This window comes from Carcharodon carcharias, chromosome 7 (assembly GCF_017639515.1).
Source record: "Carcharodon carcharias isolate sCarCar2 chromosome 7, sCarCar2.pri, whole genome shotgun sequence".
Taxonomy (NCBI): Eukaryota; Metazoa; Chordata; class Chondrichthyes; order Lamniformes; family Lamnidae; genus Carcharodon; species Carcharodon carcharias.
This window is the reverse complement of record NC_054473.1, coordinates 14,208,231-14,225,734: the sequence shown is the minus strand read 5'-3', so window position 1 is coordinate 14,225,734 and position 17,504 is coordinate 14,208,231. Positions and strand designations below refer to the sequence as shown.

General features: G+C 45.4%; 1 long non-coding RNA gene across 1 annotated transcript; it reads left to right on the top strand.

Moving 5' to 3' along the window:
* The first annotated feature begins 1,661 nt into the window (after positions 1–1,661).
* Positions 1,662–9,473, top strand: LOC121280177. Its single transcript, XR_005943556.1, has 3 exons — positions 1,662–1,717; positions 4,586–4,706; positions 9,359–9,473. It is a non-coding gene; the product is annotated as an uncharacterized LOC121280177 (long non-coding RNA).
* Positions 9,474–17,504: the final 8,031 nt, after the last annotated feature.

Sequence of the window (17,504 nt, the reverse complement as noted above, 5' to 3'; positions counted from 1 at the left end):
AAGGTGATGGTGAGCTTCCTTCTTGAACCGCTGCAGTCCATTTAGTGTAGCTACACCCACAGTGCTGTCAGGGTGGGAGTTCCAGGATTTTGACCCAGCGGCAATGAAGGAATGGCGATACATTTCCAAGTCAGGATGGTGTGTGGCTTGGAGGAGAATTTCCAGGTGATGATGTTCCCATGCATCTGCTGATAGTGGGGGATTCAGCAATGGTAACGCCATTGAATGTTGAGGGGTAATGGTTAGGTTCTCTCTTGTTGGAGATGGTCATTGTCTGGCATCTTTGTGGCACGAATGTTTCTTGCCATTTGTCAGCACAAGCCTGGATATTGTCCAGGTCTTGCTGCATTTGGACAGGGACTGCTTCAGTGTCTGAGGAGTCATGAATGGTGCGGAACCTTGTGCAATCATCAGCAAACATCCCCACTTCTGACCTTATGATGGAAGGAAGGTCATTGATGAAGCAGCTCAAGGTGGTTGGGCCTAGGACACTACTCTGAGGAACTCCTTCTGTGATGTCCTGGAGCTGAGATGATTAACTTCCAACAACCACAGCCATCTTCCTTTGTGTTCGTTCTCTAATACTCACTTAACTCACTTTGCCTAGTCGCCTTGGGGGAGATGGAGGGCACAAGACCCATGCCAGTGGGTTGGTGTCAAGGGCTTCTGTGCCACTTCCCTATACGGGACCTAATCTGAGAGCCCCAGTCATTGTGCATCACTACAGAAACCCCAGTGTCGAGCTTTGTAAAGCCAGCACACAGAACTGCAACAAAATACTAGCTGAGGAATAATTCATGATATTCCCTAATGCCTGCATATGGAAAGAATGAAACAGAAGTCAGGTACTATAGGAGCCAATGTGTAACATATCTCACTGAGCGCTTTAGGGAAATGAAAAGGTCACATGTCAGATTTCCATATGTTGTCTGGTCAGCCCTAGCAGAGGGCATTAACATGTATATAACAATAGTGATTACAATTCAGAAGCAATTAATTTATTGTGAATACTTACTTCTCTAAGGGCCTAATGACAGCATAAAAGGAGTTTAATTCCAACATTACAACAGGAATTGCATTTCCAAAAAAAGGAACTTCTTGGCTGTAAAGTACTCTGGGGTGTCACAAGGTCCTGAAAGGTGCTATCTCAATGCAAGTTCTTCCTTTCTACAAAAAAGCAATGCCAGTATTTTCTCTCTATGATTCTCGCTCAATTCCAGATAGATGCCCAAAGAATTCTGTAACTTGTATGTTTCAAATTATAGGTTGTTTTCAATCAGGGTGCAAGGGGTTGGGGATAGAGGAGGTTGCCTTTTGAAAGAGGACACAAACATGGATATAAATAACATCTTTTGTATGCTGCAGGGTGTGAATCTATCACTGCTTCTGAGAAATTTTTAAAAAAACTGGGCCGAGTGTTAACCCTTTGAATGCCGAACATTCCTCCCTTGCACCTTTAGTACAGACACCTATAATCAGGTTGCTGTAACAATGCTGCTCTTTGTTAACCACCAACTGAGCGCTGTTACCACAGACTGATTCCAGTTATTGCTGCAACTCTGCAGCAGCTAAGCGTTACTAATCACAAACCGCCTCTTTTCTATAAATGGTTCGTTTTGTTCTATTCTGTGAAAGGTTTGGGTGGGACACTGATGATATACCAAAGATAAGTTCAGTGTTCCTGAGCTTGCAGCAGAGAGCCACATTGGAACTGAGTGTGAGTTAAAGAATTGCTATTTCCTCTTTGTAGTCCTGTCTCAGGTCAGCACTTATTTTGTGGAAGGTTGCGTATATGAGAGTGCGGGATCATTGAGTTTACTCTGTAATGTAAGTCTGAATATGGAAAAGCATCTCTTTACCAGTTCATTGACACAATCCTAGCAATCCTCTACTAACACAAATATTGAAACTGAGGACACAGTTAACAGCTGCCTTTCACACAGAGGCCAAGGTATACATTTGTTCTCAAGTGATATTTGATAAACAACATGGAGGGAAGATAGAATTGAAATAGAAGTAATCACAAGCATTGAGTTAGCTGGGACTGTATGATCCAACGGAAAGAAAGTGCTTGCATTTATATAGCGTCTTCCAAAACCGCAGGACATCTCAAAGCACAATGAAGCATTTCTTGAAGGGTGGTCACTGTTGCAATGCAGGAAATGCAGCAGTGAATTTGCACACAACAAGCTCCCATAAACAGTAATTAAATAAATGACCAGGTCATCTGTTTTCAGGAATGTTGGTAGAAGGATAAATGTTGGACACCAGGAGAACACATCTCCTTTTCTTCACCTGGTGCAATGTGATCTTTTGGGAAAACTGCCATCTTTACTTCAATCGGTCTACACGTGACTCCAGACTCCACAACAGTGTGTTTGACTCTTAACTGCCCTTTTGCAATGGCCTAGAAATGGGTAGGTGGAGCCTCTTATCCGAATGACTGGCTGGTACAGTAGATTAAGTGGAATTGAGCACAATAGTGATTTCATTGGGAGATACTCAATTAACTGATTGAGTCAGAGGATGTGCAGGATGGTTGTTACATGGAATGGTGTGACTTGTGCAATACTGCAGGAATTTGTCCTCAGGCTCTCCTGTTTTTCTTCTTTATTCTTTCATGGGATTCCATCTCTAATTGCCCTCAAATTTAGTGGCTTGCTAGGCCATTGCAAAGGGCAGTTAAAAGCCAAACACACTACTGTGGAGTCTGGAGTCAATCCAATCCAAGTAAAGATGGCAGATTTCCAGTCAATGGTAGTTGTTGTAGTCACTATTACTGAGGTTAGTTTTGCATTCTAGATTTATTAAATTAAATTGAATTCTACCAGCTACTGTGGTGGGATTTGAACCCATTTCCCCAGAGTGTTAGCTTGAGCCTTTGGATTATTAGGCCAGTGACATACCACTACACCACTAACCCCTGTTACAAGCCAGATTAATGGCTTGGAGGAACATAGCTCTCCAAATTTTTTGATGCTACCTAATTGGTATCACCATTGTTAATAGTAAGAAACAAGTGGACCAAAAGAATATAAAAAATAAATAAATAACAGTTGGACTATGCCAAATGGCCCCTGGAGCCTGCTCCATCATTCAACAAGACCTGACTTATCTTCTACCTCAACCCCACTTTCCTGCCCTATGCTCAAATTCCTTGAGACCCTTATGTCCAAAAATCTATGGATCTCAATATTGAATATATTGCTCGTCATCCCATCCACAGCTCTCTGGTAAAGAATTCCAAAGATTCCCAACCTTCTGAGCAAATAAATTTCTCATCATCTCAATTCAAAATGGCCATCCCATTATTCTTAAACTGTGACCCCCATGCTCTGAACTCTCCAGCCACAGCCTCTCAATGTCTACCCTGTCAAGTCTCCTAAGAATTTTATACGTTTCAATGAGATCACCTCTCATTCTTTGAAAGTCCAAACAATATTAACCCATTCTATTTAACCTCTCCACATTGAACAGTCCTCCCAAACCAGGAATCAATACAGTGAATTTTCATTGCATCCACTCTAAGGCAAGTATATCCTTCCTTAGGTAAGCAAACCAAAATTGTACCAAAGTCCAGATGTGATCTCATCAAAGCCCTATATATTCACAGCTAGAATTCCTTAATCTTATACTCTAATCCCCTTGCAATAAAGACTAACATACCATCTGAATTCCTAATTGTTTGCTATACCTGAATGTTGTGATGATCCTTGACTCAGAAGCTGTACAGTAAGGAAAATTTGTAATTTCTTTGAAAAGTTTAGGGAATCTGTAATTGTTTAAAATGTTTGAAAAGGATTTTTAAGTGTTTAATCAATTATGAAGGGATCGATTGTAATTTTCTTGAATACTAAATACTGGTTCATGTGACCTGGCAACACTTGACCTAAGTAGTACTGACAGGAGGGAAGTCAAGACAGAAGCCATGTCACTGGCAGACACAAAGAAGATCTGCAGACACAAAGGAAGCCTGCAATCACAAAGGAGAGCTGTAAGCAGAAGAGCTGGAGAATGAAGATGAACAGCACACAGATGCAGACATAAAGAGAAAGTAGACAGAGACAGAAAAAGAAGCAACGTAAATTCTTTTGAGGAAAGGAAGCAAATTTCTCTCAGGACGACGTCAGTTTTTCTGTTTGGCACAAAAGAAGACAGGAGCTCTTGGAGGCAATGTGCAAGCTGGCTGAAAGGGTCTAAAATCTGGAAAGCTGTGTAAATAGCTTGGACATGCTAAAGAGCATGGTGTTTTCCCAAAAGTGGCCATACCATAAATTGGGGTGTTATTGGTTTGTCAATTGAACAGGAGCTCTATAAAGCTACACCATCAGCACTGTCATGACCCAAGAGAGGGTCCATAGACATGTGCCTTGCTGATGATAAATGTGCCCATGAAACTTGGTAGTAAAAATTGTTTTCGACTAGGTCTCCTGACCTACCCTGTGACTAAAGAACAGCATCTAATGGAACAGTGAAGTTATGTAGTGCGACATTTATGTGTGAGTGACGAAGGTGATTGTGGTTGCGTAAGACATAACTTTGCTGTATCAATTATTTAAAGTGAAATTTTCCTTTTTATTTGAAGCATCATTGGCCTGTTCTGGAAGATATCCTGCTGAACTCTCCCCAAGACGTTGACAGCATTCCAAAAACGTGATGATCAGAATTTAATGCTGCAACTGAGGCCTAACCAGTAATTTATGAAGGTTAGGCATAAACTCCTTGCTTTTGTATTCAGTCATCTATTTATAAAACCGATAAAACTCACACAGGCTTTATCAACAGCCTTATCAACTTATTCTGCTAGTTTCAAAGATTTGCATAATTAAACCCCCCCCCCCCCCCCACCTTTCTGCTGGGTTCAGATGGGAATTGGGCCCTGAATGTTTACAGGAGGCTCAGAAATCAAAATTTCCAGGTCTCGCCATGTAAGCTTATTGCTTAACCAGAGCCCCCCTTCTGTGCACCAATCGTAGCACTGCTTAAAATCCAGGCCTTGGAATGAGCGCAATGTTAGATTTTTTCATGTCCCCTATGCGTAGTAGTTATGATCCAGATCCCACCAAAACAAGTCAGGAAACTGAATTAATTGGACCTGGCTATGAAAGATCTCAGGGAAAAAAAAGAATCTGGTTCAGGGAAACTAAACTCCCTGGTCCGATGTGCATGAGCTCCCAGTCCCACAATTTCTGAAAATCAGACACCAGTTTAGACTAGTTCAAGATCGAACTGGCCTGAATTTGGTAGGAACTGGTTTTGAACTGGTCTTGGCTGGACTTTACTGGGGTGGGGGGGGGGAATCAATTAACTGGTCATCCTACTGGACTCATCAGAAGTCCAGTAGGGACTCCCAGTTGCAGATCAGGCACCAGTAGCTTTCAGCCAACTTCAGCAGAAACCATGGCACCTGTTGAAAAATTTTACTCTCTTCCTGGTCTAGGAAGCTTGTCATTTGTGAATAAAAATGCAATTGCTTATGGTTCAGGGAGGGACTCACCGCCAGGGGCAACCCGAAATGGGCAACAAATGCTGGCCTTGCCAGCGTGTTTTAATCATTTTTTAGTGCTGGAGCACAGAGACAAGTCTCCCACCCAACCCGCCTCTGCACCCAGGTCACCCATTTCTAGAGGTTGAGTTCATGGAGCCAGGAATCCTCCAGTCTCTGCACGGCCAACCTGGGAGCAAAAGTCTGGGCCTGGCTCATTGAATGGATTCAAGGCTGAATTAGTCAGATTTTTGACCTTAAAGGGAGTCAAGGGTTATGGGGGCAGGCTGAAAAGTGTGGCTAAGGCCACAATCAGTCATGATCTTATTGATTGTTGGAGCGGGTGTGAGGGGCCAAATGGCCGACCGTTGCTCCTAATTCTTATTACCTGATAAACTGCATTCACACAGAACTGGAATAACTATTGGACTAAACTGCTCACTCTTCCTTGAAAAGTATGGGCATTTGAGGTGGACTTGGTATGGTGATTACACTGTCACATCTTTTAACATCACTTCTGAAGCTATTGCCGCCGTTTAATGATTGCACTTGTAGCTGTTGCTCTCTTTCACCCTCTCCACTCCACTTTACCCCAAATTCTCTCACCTGTCTCCAATGTACTCCAAATGTTTTTACCAGCAATCTGCACTTTTCGCTCCTCTTGTCCTTTACTATAATATTAAATATTTTATTAAAACATTAAAATATTGAGGAATCTTCCTTGATGACATCAAAAGTTGAGAAAGCCTGGCATCCCGGTTAGATGATGTAGTGTTCGAACCAAACAGACCCTGTAAATGGAGACATCCAGCAAGATACTTGTGTCCAGTGGATGCTCCATTGTATGGGTGATGGGAGGCCATAAAAATCTCTCATCTTAGAGAACCATCCTACCCTTCCTCCCCTCAGCTGATATAAAGATGGTTACAGTCATGGAAGAAGCATTCATGTCCGGCTGTTAATCAGCCTACCAACCTTTACACTATCCTCCAAGGGAAGAGTGTGAATAAATGAAAGCAGCAGCACCAAAAGCCAGATTAACAAACAGAAAGAGAAGTCTTATCCACCAGTAAAACAATGGCCAGGTCCAGAATCAGGCTCTGCCACAATATCCAACATGGTTAACTAGTCTGAACACTCGTTCTCAGCTCATACACGAGTTCTGATCACTTTGGTAAGATGCCATATTGGTTTCACAGTTCCTATCCTTGTTTTCAAATTCCTTTGTGATATTTATCCACCTCATCCCAACAACCTTCTCCAAATTCCCATGTTCCTTCAACGGCACACTCCAAAACTGTTCATTCCCCATTCCCACCAAGCCTGATCTTTCCACTTCCATGTCCCTCATCTTTGGAATTGGCACCCAAAATCAAAGCCTTGCTACCTCTCTCCCTTCCTTCAAACCTCTCCTTTCCAACACAGCTGAGATGAGCGCTGCACTGTATATAGAACTGTGGATGACAACCTCAGTCCCACCATGCAGCAAACTGCACCTTCCTTATTCATTTTACGCACTCTCTTTGCACCTTTCAAAAATAAAACATCTTCGCCCGAATCTTTCTCTCACGAAGGCTTTTCCTGACCCTTACCTTCCTGGATTAGGTTTGCATCTTCATTTCTTTGTGGGGGGCGTTGGGGGTGGGGCGGTGCTGGGGGGGTGGGGGTTGGGGGGTGTGGGGTGCGATTCATTCTCCATGAACGGCACTGTATAAACTCAATCAGTCGTTTTTGTCAATGGTGTAACCCCTTAGGATGAGAACAGGAAGCTTATTTGGCCGAAGGGGAGATTGCGACTAAGGGAGAAACAATAGGAATGTATTTACAAGGTGACCTTCTCCTTCACGTTATGGCAAAAGGGATGACGGGACAAGGGCTTTGGGCTCTTGCTTTAGTATTGTTGTACATACAAATGCTGGCGAGGACTGTCGCTCTATTGTAGTTGGTTTTTTGAGGAATCTTGCCATTTTAAATGTATTAAGCAAAATGTGCAAATTGAATATAGCTCAGAGGCATTCGGCAGAACATTGAGTTTTACCTGTGCAAACTATAAAGATTCCATTCAGATCAGTCATTGGAAGGCTTCCACCTTAGTACTAATTAAAAGCTTAAAACGATATGCATCATAGCATTGCTCAATTGTTTTGTCTGCACTCGGCTTGCCACTGAACCAGCACTTCTGTTTTTGTTTTGAATTTCCAGCATCCGCAGTTTTTTTGTTTTTACTTCTGTCTTTAAGCCAGTTCTCTCTTCGGCCCCTCCTTATGTCTGGCATTGAAGCCACACCCCCCACAGCTTTAGGTGGGAGGTGAGGAGATTGAGTAGGGGGCTGAGGCGTGTGGAGGGACAGCCTCTCCACATCAGTTCGTCTTTTAAAACAGCTGGACAGCCTTTATCGTACAGCCATGTGACCATTGACAGACAGATAAAGACCTCCTCCCCCCACCGCCAATCCATCCATCCAGCCTGCCCTATTCAATTGCAATGTTTGGGTATCGCAACATATGCACACCTGAAACCACGCGACCTCTGGAAGAGGCAAAAACAGATAAAAGCCCAAGGCCAACTATAGTGGGGAGTGGGGAGGGGGAAGAAAATCTAAAAAAAATTCCTTTCTGGCACATCTAAGTGATTGGGCCTAGTCCAGGAACAAGTCACCACGGCTCCTTCGACAGCACCTTCCAAACCGCTGACCTCTACCACATAGAAGGACAAGGGCAGCAGATGCATGGGAACACCACCACCTGCAAGTTCCCCTCCAAGCCACGCACCATGCTGACTTGGAACTATATCACCGTTCCTTCACTGTCGTTGGGTCAAGATCCTGGAACTTGCTCCTTTACAGCATTAAGGTGCATTAATTTGGGGCTGTGAATATGGCATTCTTCATGAAACCACGGGTCAACAGATAAATGACCAGCAGGGTCACCTGGAAAGGGGAGAGATACTTTTGTAAGTCTAAGTTAACAAAGAACTGCTGTTGCCAGACTAAAGGCTCTTGCTGATTGGTTAACAACAGCTGGCCTGAGGAAAGTATTCTCTGAACATTTTACTCTTTGAAACTGTTGGTCAGAGTGTGTGTGTGTGTGTGTGTGTGTGTCTGTGTGTGTGTGTGTGTGTGTGCCCACCTTAGAAGCAGACAGCAAAAAGAAGACTCTCTTTTTCTTTCTCCCTGGCCCATCTTTGTGTTGCAATGCCGTCTAGGGTTTCATCAGAAATGGCTCATCAGAATAGCTAAGCTGTGTTCTTTTTTAATTCCACAAAGTTGTGATAGGTAAGAGTCATTAAAGACAGTTTCGCCAAAAATCTGCCTGAAAGAACTTCCAGATCTATTGTGACTAGAATCCTAGTAAATCAACAGAGTCAAGATCTTTTCAAATTTTATCCTTTTAAAATAAACTTTCCCATGCATCAGCCTCTGCAGGGGACTGTGGTTGTTTTGTGCTTGTGTGCGAGTGTATGGGGGTTTGAATATCTGTTTTTCTTTAAAAAGGGGGAAAAAAATTGTTATACTTCTGAACAACAACTTGTATGTTACCTAGTTTCATAATAAATCAACTTTCTTTGTGTTCACTGAAAGAACCCTGGGTAGAGTCTTTTTATGCTGGGGATAACAGCATTAAAGCTAAAAATTTGGCCAGTTTTGAGGGTGAGTTAAACATTTAACCTATTGTCACAACCCGTGGAGAAGCGGTTAGAATTGCTTGCGCACCCTCTCAGCCTGGTCCTGCACCACATGGGCTGTATTGGTTCAAGAAGGCGGCTCACCATGCACCCTCTCAAGGGCAATTGGGGAGGGGCAACAATTGCTGGAAAGAAGAAAGGAGTTGACTCTGGCCCTGATTTCCTTAAACATCTACCCTTTTATACAAGGTGATGCCTGCCCCAACCAGAGACAGGTCCAGCTCTCGCCTGAAGGAATTCAGCAGAAATCAACATCCACCGCGGGAGACGGCAGACATCCACTATTCTCTGGAGAACGACCCACCTCCTGACAGTGAGCCTAATCCATTCAATTGGAATTATTATTTAGTTCTTTCAAGTTTCTTGCCACTTCTCCAGTCCTGGGTCAGGAAAGGAAGACTTGCATTTACGTAGCACCTTTCGCAACCTGAGGGCAATCCCAAAGCGTTTTGCAGCCAAATGACGTGCAGTCCGTGTTGTCAAGTAGGGAATGCAGCTGCCAATTATGCACAGAAAGCTCCAGCAAACAGAAATGTGATAATGACCAGGTTGCTGGCTTTCCTCATGATATTGAAGAAGGGAAGGCAAAAAAATTCACCAAAGTTCACCCTTCCTGTTGAGTGACTCCAGTTGGACATTGGGTGTGTGCATGTGTCAAGATGGAAGCTCAGAATTGAGCTCAGTCCCGATGCCATCACAGCCATGTAGCCAGCTGGCAATCCCTATACTTGGTGAATGTCTACTTGAGCTACTAGAGGGCTGCCAGGGCTGATGAGTCTGCAACTCCCAGCAACAGTTAACCCTGTCAGGAGAGTGGAGGAGAAAATGGAGGATGTACAGCTGATGAGGACAAAGTTGGATCCAACCATCCCCCCTTGACGTTCAATGGCATTACAATCGCTGGATCCCCCACTATCAAAATCCTGGGGCTTGCCATTGACCAGAAACTGAACTGGACTAGCCATATAAATACTGTGCCTCCAAGAGCAGGTTAGAGATTAGGAATCCTGCAGCAAGTAACTCACCTCCTGACTCTCCAAAGCCTGTCCACCACAAGGCACAAGCCAGGAGTGTGATGGAATACTCCCCACTTGCCTGAACCAGTGCAGCAACAACAGCACTCAAGAAGCTCCACACAATCCAGGAAAAAGTAACCCGTAGGATTGACACCCCATCCATCGGCTTTGGCTTTCAATCTCTCCACCATGGACACTCCGGGGCAACAGTAAATGTACCATCTACAAGATGCATTGCAGCATCATACCAACACTCCTTCAACAGCACCTTCCAAACCCACCATCTCCACCATCTGGAAGGAAAAGGGCAGCAGATGCATGGGAACACCACCACCTACAAGTTTCCCTCCAAGCCAGCCACCATTTTGATTTTGAACTATACTGCCGTTCCTTCACTGTCGCTGGGTCAAAATCCTGGAGCTCCTTCCCTAACAGCACTGTGGGTGTACCTACACCACATGGACCTTAGAGGTTCAAGAAGGCGCCTCACCACCACCTTCTCAAGGGCAGATAGGGATGGGCAATAAATCATGGCCTAGCCAGAGATGCCCACATCCTGTGAAAGAATAATGAAAAAAATTAAAGGAATTTGAAGGTAATCTGTGATTCCTTGTTAACTGAGGTCTAAATGGTTCCTTCAGAAGCTCACTACAAAGTATAGATGAAGGACAGAAAGAAAGGAGGTTGAACACGCATTGTCATAGCGCCTTTCATTCCCTCAGGATGGCACAAAATGCTTAACAGCTTATGATGGACTTTTGAAGTGTCCACTGTTGCAATGTAGAAAATGCAGCAGCCAATTTGTGCACGGCAAGCTCCCATAATCAGCAATAAGACAATAATCAGGTAATCTGTCCTTTAATGAACTAAGTTAAGTCAGTCACTGGGGAGAACCCAGCTGCCCCTCCTGCTCTCCTTTGACTAGTGCCATAGGATTTTTAACATCCACCGAGAGGGCAGAGGGGGCCCGGCTTTAACATCGCATCTAAAGGAGGCCACATCCAACAGCGCCACCCTGCAGTGCCAGCCTAGATTGTGTGGCCAAAATCTCTGGAGTGCAATTTAAACCTTCCAACGCAGAGGTGTGAGTGACCACACGGGACACGGGTCATCTAGTTTGTTCTCCTCTAGAGCTGCTCTCCCTGTCAGAGTATCTAACCAACTCCACCCAGAGTTTTTTGTCTCCCATAATCTCCCTGGAAGATCATTGTAAGCATTAACCACTGCTTGGGTGAAGAAATATTTCCTGACATCTGATACGGTGAAGTATACTGCGTCATGAGTGATGAATAGTAACGTCACAGCTAATCCAGAGGCCCAGGCTATGTTCTGGGGACATGGGTTCAAATCCCACCACAGCAGCTGGTGGAATTTGAATTCAATGAATAAACCTGGAATTTAAAAGCTAGCCTCCGTGATGGTGACCATGACAACTGTCATTAATTGTTGTAAAAACCCGCCTGGTACACAAGCGTCCTTTAGGGAAGGAAATCTGCCACCCTTACCTGATCTGGCCTACATGTGACTCCAGCGGTATGGTTGAGTCTTACCAGCCCGCCAAAATGTCCCTGCAAGACAACAAATGCCCTCCCCCCACCCACCCCCCCCAACACGCACACTGAGGAACACACCAAATGCAACTTTGGGCCTGGTTTCCATGAGCAAGCTGTGTACTGCCCTCCTGTCGCAACTTGTCGGCTGGGCTGAGTGCAAGGCAGGCCCCAGCAGCAGTCTTCACTTATGCTTTTAAATCAGGAGGGCGGTGGATGAAAGCGAATGGTCAAATGCAGGCCAGCAATGGCCCACAGCGCTTCTTGTTCCAGCAACTCCCTGGTTTCACATCCAGGCAAGTTAAGAAGAATTTTCCTTGTCGTATCTTCGGTGGCCTCCAGTGGTCACTAAGGGCCTCTGGTTAAGCCACTATCAAGCCTGAAAAATGAGTTGGGGCTCACCCAGCGCAAGCCTTACCTAGGTTTTTGACCAACTTCAGAAAGGGGTCCTTAAACAGGCATATGTGAGCAGCCTAATGCTTGTCTAAGGGGGGGCATCAGAGACGTCTCGGCCCTTTATGGTTTTGGACATATTTGAGGCCCGCAGCAGAACTGAGCTTTTTTCGTTCCCATTTACAGCTGAAAATAAAACCCAGTTGGGCACCACCCCACCCACCCCCCCCACCAAACCGTGCCCCTCCCCCTGCCATTCAATGGCAGGAAAATTACAAGCTGCACAATTTACAGCACACGCAAGTGTATTGTGACTTTTCATTCTTCCATGGCCTGGCTGACTTGCCAGGAGTGGACAGCCTGACCCCATTGAACTGGGCCTTCATCAATGCAAATAGTATTGCTTCAGTGTAAAGAAACTAACAAAGATAAAGATTATTTATTTTGAGAAGCAAACCCTTGTCACAAAGGTAAATATGTATTTTTGAAACATATTAATTGACAGGACAACAATTAGCTTCTAATTAAGGGGCTGGAACTGCTCATATTTGCTAACCAATCCCATTCTCCAACTTGGCGAGAAGATTTTGGTATTTAAAAGCCTTTCCAATTCAGAGCATTTTCTTTTCTATTTTTGGGTATACCCAGCCCTAGGTTCCCAACCCCCCAAAAAAAAGATTGTATGCTTTGATCGTGCTGATGCTGAGACTCATCTTGGACTGTGCCTTTCACTGTATAAATAGCATTGAGTTTTGATGTTGATTGTTTTCCATTTCAGTCCATGAACCCACAGGATCAAAGGAAGGTACCTTAGATTGGTCAGGCTCCTGGTGAAAAAGTCGTCATGACATTAGAAATTAAACTTCAGTCAAAGAGGGCCCATGGACTGCCATTCATAACTAAGTAACAGCTTGCATTTATATAGCACCGTGCACAACCTCAAGCCGCCCCGAGCACTACACAGCCAATGAATTACTCTTTAAAGTTTAGTCACCGTTGTGCACGAAACACGGCACCCAATTTGCACACAGCCAGTTCCCACAGACAGCATTGTGATGATGACCCAGGTAACCTGCCCTTTTAGTTACCTGAGAGCTAAATGTTGGATATGGGAGTCACAGGAATTTGAAATCACTGCCACTGCGTTGCTCTAACATATGAGGCTGTTCCAGAGAGACATGATAGAGGAAGCGAAACCCTGACAGATTTGGTTTAGAAAGCGGGAATTAAAAATTTCCTCCCAAGTATGTAAAGATGATGGGGGGAGTTCTAATCCCTTAAAACAGGCGGGGTTGTGTGCGGCGGGAGGTTAGAGTGTTAAAAATCAGAATCCTGATTCCAAATTCACTCCAACCCATCGGTTTTAGTGGAGTGTGACAACAGGGTCAGGCACCCAATCCCCTCACTGAAAGCAGGTTGCCAATTTAAGTATTATACTGAAGCTGCTTACTTCATTTTTATGCATCGTTTTCAATTTAGCTTTGGAAGCCTGGGTTCTCCCAGGCCATGATTTTCCATCTGCCTGTTGGGTCCCGTTCAGCTGCTTCCCCAACCCCCCCGTGATCAGACGATCCCAATCCCCAACACACCTCCACCCTTCCGACCTCCTTGGACCTGCCCCCACACACCAAAACCTCTGCCCCCTGCTTACCCCTTCCTAGCTAGGAGCGCTGATGTCCCTATCCCAAGGCCTTCAACCTCCCCTCCTGCCCCCTGCCCCGATGGCTCAGATCCTTGTTCCTCATCTCAGATCCCTCAGGCATCCACCGTGCTCTGACCCCTGGGTCGACAGCCCTCCCCCAGGGATTGGACCCACCCACCCCACCACCCCACCCCCCCCCCCCACAACAAACCCCGCTGACCACACCCCCCGAAAGAGACCACCCCCCACCGTGCCCCTCGCCCCTCGCCCCACATCAGTCCCTTGCCTGAAACCTTAAATTTTTGTCACTTGCTCCTTGTAGCCATCAACTAATGTCTACCCCATCCAACCCTGTCCTAATCCATATCCCTACCTGCCCCTTTCACATCATGCACTGGAGTGATGGTTAAAGACATAGTGTAACCAGTTAAATGAGTTTAATTTTATTGCAGGTCCCTTTAATGTAATAGTGATAACGCTGCTCCGAATTTGGCACAAACGTGCGATGAGAGAGGGCAAAAACGTTCAGTGCGGTGCACCTAAACAAAAGAACTCTAACCTCTCCGAACTCCTATAAACAACAGAAACTTCTGGAAATACTCAGCAGGTCTAGCCGCATCTGTGGAGAGAGAAACAGAGTTAACAAGCAGAATCTTCCCAGCCCCATAGAGGAAGCTTTGGAGGTGGGCCCTGGTTTGAAAGCTGAACGCCGGATTGGCAGCCTGATGTATTCCCGCCTCCATGTGCTTTAAGCAGCAGTGGCTACATGCCCAGGGATGGCAGGTGAACATTTAGTGCCAATCAAAGACCCATCGAGACTTTACCCTATGAGCATACAAATTAGGAGCAGGAGTAGGCCACTTGGCCCATCAAGACTGCTCCACCAGTCATTAAGGTCGTGGCACACTCCTGCCTACCCCCATTAACCTTTCACCCCCTTGCTTTTAAGCATCATCTTAATGTAATAGAGAGAGAGAGAGAGAGAGGTAAAGAAATGTGGGGGCTTAGGGAGGGAATTCCAGAGCTGAGGCCCTCAGCAGCTGAAGGCACAGCTGTCAATGGTGGTACGATGAACAATGAGGATGCACCAAAAAACCAGAGTTGGAGGTTCTCAAGGCTGTGGGGCTGGAGGTTACAGATATAGGGAAGGGTGAGGCCATAAAAGAAGTTAAGCAAAAGAATTCTAAATTCAAAGCATTGGGAGACCTGGAAGTGAGCTAACTCTGAGCTTACCGGTCAAGAACATCCTGTTGCCTTGGTAATGAGGCAGCTTGACTCAATGGCTCCATTACAGATGAGGAAAGGAGTTTTCTAAACTCTTTACCCTGAAGACGGCTTCCTTTAAAATAAAGCAGCTTGTGAATTTGAATAATACTCACAACTATACTTTGTTTTGGAGTACTTTTTTAAAAAGGGGAATAGGGGGCTTATGGGCATGCTAGCCCTATCATAAGAGATTCATATATTCCACACGCTGGTGGTGAATCAGTAATTTCATGCTTTAACTTTCCCCCTGACAGAGACCATTAAGGGAACGTTGTACCCGTGCATTTTAAAAAAAAAAGAGATAAACATCACTTCATAGAGCGGTTTTGGCTGCACAGGCAGTAACTTCTGGAAACAGTGAGCTTTGAAATGTCACAGGTAAATACAGTTCAGTAGGGCAAATAAGTGGCTACTCTGCCAAAAAATGTTCCAGTTGGACGGGTGTTCCATTCAGTCCAGGCTTTCTATAAACACTGTGAAATATATTAACCAGTTTGCAAATCCCCATACCACAAAGTGTTTAACCATTAACCCAGGGAGGCTGCCTGAGGCAAACAGGGACTGGAAAAGAATCTCAGCAGAGATGCTTCACTCAGAAATATTGTCCTTCTGTTTGATCTCCAGTTGTTGGTTAGAACTTGCATTAATATCATGCCTGTCACATCCTCAGGATATCCCGGAACCTTTGCTCTCCCTGATTAATCACCTGCTCTCCCTTGAGGTGCAGTTGTTTGTTATTTTTGCTGGCAGCCACGATGGCCGAATTGCGCACAGCAAGATCCCGCAAGCAGCAAAGAGTTGATCTCGTGGCGTTGGCCGAGGAATAACGTCGGGCGGATTTTTCTGCCTGTCGGGCGGGCGGGCGGGGAGTCGATCCCCCACCGGAGAAGCGGGCCCCGCCGCCATTTTACGTGGGCGGGGCCAATTAAGGCTCCTGGCCGACCCGCCGACGTTACGGTTGGACAGGCGGGTCCTTTAATTGTTTCAATGATCCCGTCAATGGCCTCAATTGGCCAGTGACAGGTCGGCGGACCCGCAGCTGATTTTTCTGCGCCCCCGCCTTCCTGAAAATTTAAATGGGGCAGGGTGACATCGGGGGTTCCGCCCGACATCACCCCGCGTCATTTTACACGTCAGCCAGCAGGCCCCGCCGCCCCCCCTGCTCGCCGACGGCAAAATCTTGCCCTTTGTTCAGGGCTGAGACCCTGTTTTCCTGTAAATGGCAGCAATCATCGAAAAGGGCAGACCGTTTAGTGCGACATCCAAAAAAATGCTCCTCTGACAATGCAGCACTCCCTCAGAACTGCAGTGAAGTATCAGCCTGGGTTGTGTGCTTGAATCCTTCAGTTGGATTAAAACCCCACGGCGCTGGGATTCAAAAGTGAACATTGCGCCACTTGGTAATTATACATGTGGCTTTTCCAAGAGTTTGAAATCTCCCACAAGGAATAGGAAGGTGCTGGGTTGGTTAACCCTGGGGTGAAATTACATAATCCTCCCCTTTTCTACTTAAGCCTTTCAGCAACTTCAAAGAGCCTTTTAACTGTTTAGAATTTTCTTCTGAGCTTTGTTAGGTTGTTCTGTGGTTAATAACCGATGCTGAAAGCATGTTGGAAAATATTAGGCAAAGGTTTTCCCCGTTTAGGACAGATCTTGAGCTGATAAACACAAACCTGGAGGAAGATCGGGTGGTGTCAGTTCCCTTCAGCTCTGCTGTCTCACTGAGTTACCACCGAGTGTAGCTTAACTGTCAGAAGCCCATAGATTGAGATTTCCAGCTCAATTGCGTTCCCCGCCCCTTTCCCAATGGTTGGAATTTTAACTCTGGATGATGGGGTGTGAAATGGGAACTGTTCAATTCGCTGCCTATACTACAACCTAGCCAGTTATCCTTCCGTGTCGTCACCTAGGAAGTGCACATGGCCAAGTTAATTCAATATTGTCCATTAGCCACTGCTGCCCAAAGTTAAAATAATCTTCTCCGTTCAAATTTTGTGCAGTGTGGATAGGCTTGGCCTATGGAATTTATTCTTCTGCTTTCTGCACGAAAGCAGGTCCGACCCACAATGCCATGATCTCGGTAAGGGGTTTGAGCCCTCAATCCACCCCAGCCGGAACGGGGATCAAACCCCATGCTGTTGGCACCAATCTGATCCACACTGGCCTTCCAGCCAACTGAGCTAACCAGCCCCACAAGGAGCCTGAGTTGTTGTGGCTATGAACAGTGATGGCAGAGGCCCCAATTTTCTTTCCATTGGTGAAACAGAGAGGAGGAGCTCCTTTTTATTTCTACTTTTTCCTTACTTCAGTACAGCAGAAGGAGCTGGTTGTTGAGTAACCGGTAAGTTATTCCACTTTTTCTAATTATATTAAATAGTTTGTAAAGTGAAGGCATGGCAGGGCAGCTCAACTGAATGGAATGTGCCTCCTGTGCTATGTGGGAAGTCAAGGAAGCACCATGTGTAGTG